Here is a 4,284-nt window from a genome sequence, read left to right as displayed (position 1 = left end):
AAATCAATGTTATTTTGCCTTAAAAAGTTTCTCACATATGTAGTATTTTGATGTGCTAGTCTGCAGTGCCAAACTCTCAAACTTTCTGTTGTTTTTGCAGAATTACACTCTGATAAAAATACATCTACTAAACAGCTGTTTTCTTGAACTTGACCGTCAGACAAGTTTTCGTTAGGGGTGCGTTCCGAAATTAAAATATTTGCAAAGGTTTCAGTGTTTTGTTCTTGTGAGAATAACATTTTGTATAATTTGTTATCCTGTGTTGCCAATGCTCTTATTTCTCCTTTGTCATTATAAAATTCACATTTTTCATTGTTTGAAAACATCTTATAACCTTTATCTAAGGCACATCCAGCTGAGAATAAATTAAATTGTAAATCTGGCACAAATAATACATCTGACAGGGTTGACTTTATAAATTTCTTACCATTAAATGCCCATAGAGTTATTTTTCCAATACCTTTAACTGGTAATTTTTCTCCATTTCCGACTTTTACTTGTTTTTTATAGCTTATCTCTATCAATTCTTCAAACAGATCTTGATTCCAGCACATATGTTCGCTAGCTCCTGTGTCCAAGCACCATTCATTTTTATTTTTCTTACTCCCAGTATATACCATGAATGCATTACTGTCAATTTTATTTTCTTCTCTGCTTGTCTGTTGTTTTTCATTTTTATTTTTATTAAACCAACACTCTTGTAAGTTGTGTCCTCGTCTTTTACATTGACTGCATACTTTTATGTCTTTCTGGCTATTATTATCTCTCTCTTTCTTCTTGAAAAAGCAATTTTTCGCAATATGGCCACCTCTGCCACAAAAATGGCACTTTAATCTGGTTTTCTTTTGCCCTTTAAATTCTCTGCTTGTATCACTTTTCATCGCCAATGCTGTGCTGCCCTGTGCTGACTTACTTCTTTCTTCTTCGATAAGTAGTCTTGATGTAAGTTCATCTAGGGTTTGTTTATCAGATGGTACGGATTCCCATGCGGATCGAAAATGCTTATATTCCTCTGGCAATGCCATAAGTATTTTTGTCATGATCATTTTATCGGACAGCTCTTCACCAGCTTGCTTTAGCTTATTTTTTATCTCTTCAAGCTGTGATATGAATGAGGCAACATTTTTACCTGATGAAAACTCCAAGAGAAAAAACTTTTGTTGCATTAAATGAATGCTCACCTCTGACTCTTTGTCGTAGACAGACTTCAACTTTGTCCACATATCTTTCGAGGTCTCACAGGATAAAATGTGTGTCATAGGGCCTTGCTCTATTCTGGTTACTATAAATTCTTGTGCTTTTGAATCACTAGCATCCCATTTCTTTTGGTCATCTCCAGTAGTGCTCGGTCTCACAGACTTTCCTATTACTATGTCATAATAACCACGGCTTTTTAGCACTACCCTTGTTTGAAATTTCCAGGCTACCCAGTTGTCACCACCACTAAGTTTCAACGCAGCCGATGAATTTTCCATTTTTCGGATTTATGTTTTTCTTTTTTTATGTATATATACTCGAGCTTCTTTTTCACCTTTTTTTCAGCTTTTCTTTTTTTATTTTCGTTGGTCGCGGCAAACTACCGACACAGGCTCTTCAACACTGACTTTTTTACTGGCGAAATACTCACGAAACAAGTGATCTGGGCCATAACCTGATGTTTTGCAGAATTGCGTGGATGTTAATTAAACACCGAAGTACTTCTAGTCAGTTTTATTTTAAAAGAAAACTCAATAATTCTACAAATAACTTAAACATCAAAATCAACATTTATTTTTCTTTGACACATATTTTTGCTTACAGTTGACATCTGACACTTATATAACATTGTTTCCAACTACATCATACAATAACAAAAATCCCCTAGATTTGCCGTTGCTTATTTTTACTGGGTATTCAACAGAAACTTTTAAAACACTTCAATTTTTTTATGCTTTTGATTAAATTTTTGGCTGCATGTAGGTATTTTTGACAAAACAATCTAAATATTGCTGTCACTTAAATTATCTAAATCGGGTGTATGTATTTACAAGCATCGTCAAATCTTCATGATCTTTTTTATTGCAAATTAAATTGATGTTATTTAAATCCTTAAAATCGTGGTTTCACTATCAAATAATTTGATCAAACAGCAAACAGCAAAATACCAGCAAACTCAGGAAGTGACGTCACAACTGCAGTTTGTTCAAATTATAAAAATCTAGTGGTCACACTATCAGTTTAGTTTGATCAAATTTTGTATTGAGAGTTGTGGTAGTAGGTACATATTATATCAAAACCCACAAGCATTCCAACACTTTAACGAATAATAAGCCCCAAACTCCGTCTCTATTGTAGAAGGGAGACAGTAACAAACCAAAAAAAATCAAGTCCTGATTAGGAAAAATCTAGAAAACAAACAATAGTAACTATTGGCTACAAAAGCTGCTGTACAAAAATCAGTGTGCACGCTGAAGAAAGCAAAGCAGGGAATGATCAACGAAACAATTTTAATGTGTAGCTAGGCCACGACTGAAGAAGAAATGCCACGTGTGAAGAAATGTATGGAAAGACTATAATGTTAAGTGTAGTATTAAGTGTTTTATACAAACAAATCAGTGGTGTCATGGTGTGGGAACGCATGGGAACGCCGTTCCCGCACTGGTTAAGCAAAGAAAAAAAAATAATAGACAATTTAGGTTTTGTAAACAAAAATTAGCAGTGTGTTCCGGCACTGCGTTCCCGCACTGCTATTTTTGCCATGACACCACTGAAACAAATGTAATATTGTATATATTATAGTAGTATAGGATATAGCATTATATATAAATATGTAATAGTAATTGTAAGGAAAAATTAAATCTTTCAGCCCTAGGCCTTCACGGCCTGTTGAGCTTAATAAATAAATAAATAGGCCACGACTGATAAACATATACAGGGCTCACAGCTTAAACGATGCAGTCACTACTCAATAAAGCTAGCTTGTGTCAGTGGCTCAATATTTATTAGAAAAAACTTACATACTGAAAGTAGGTAAGTTAGTATGAGTCTTCTAAAATACCATAAGCTATGTTTTGGGTTTCAAATATGCAATAATTAACACCCTCAGCGCCAGTGTATCCTTTTAGATACACACTGTCCTCAACGCTGTGTACCGAAAAAGATACACATGGCTCGTTGTGTTCGATCTGTTGTGTCACCTAAAAGGACACACTTTCTTAAGTTTTTATATGTAGAGAATAATGCTATGGCCTGAGAAAATTTCCTGGTATAACTGGGTTTGGCCTTACGACATGAAAAGATAGGTTGTATGTAACTAGAAATTCGTATAAAAATGTTGCCATGTATGGGCCAAAACAACTTGCTCCAACTCATTATGCAGGGAAAGATTCAAGGAAAAAGAAGCATAGGGAGACGTAGAATATCGTGGCTGCGCAACCTGAGAGAATGGTACGAATGTACATCAAACGAACTTTTCAGAGCAGCCGTCTCCAAAGTCCTAATAGCCAATGGCGGCCGGTGAGGTAGTGCCATGGAGCCATGGCACTATAACGTATTTTTATGCAGAAACATATTCTTTTTATCTTTAAACCGTTTTAATGCCTGTTAATTTTTTTGTGTGTATTTCTTTTTTCTTTATAAATTATATAAAATCTGGCAACTGTGTAGTGCAATACAACCCTCGCCACACAGCAGACGGAATGGCCGTGCCAAATGCTTATGTGCCTCGTCTGAAAAGAGAAAGATTTTACGGGCATTCTATGTAAGTGACAGAGATAGAGCTATATTGCACTTTTAATATACATACGTTTAAATGAAACTATTCGTGCCCTGGCTCGACTAATATTTTTTACTATGGTCATAGTGGATAGTGGATCGTAGATCCAAAAAGATTGTCGTACAGGGTAGTACATTATATTTTCGAGTTTCTTTACGCGCTCCCTCGCTCGTTTTTGTATTTATAATTATTACATTTTTAATTATTAAACTTTTTATTATAAATTATTATATTTTTAAATAATTGAAAAAATTTTAATTTTTAATAAAACCCAAGTTAAATTCAGCTTATCGTGATAGTCTAATTAAACACAATTAACAAGTGAATTAGAATAGATATGTTTCAAATCAAATTATAAATTGTATCCATATGGTTTTGTGGAGCTTCCAAGTTAGTTTTGAGAAAAATCACGACGAAAAAGAAAATTCAGAAAAGAGGCAACTTTAAGGACCTATTCAATTTTAGCCGAATTAGACAACGACTTAGGTTCATATTCAAAGTTCCAAATCTTTTAAAGGTGGGTACCTACC

Source organism: Diabrotica virgifera, chromosome 5, assembly GCF_917563875.1.
Source record: "Diabrotica virgifera virgifera chromosome 5, PGI_DIABVI_V3a".
NCBI lineage: Eukaryota > Metazoa > Arthropoda > Insecta > Coleoptera > Chrysomelidae > Diabrotica > Diabrotica virgifera.
Note: the sequence above shows the minus strand (reverse complement) of the source record.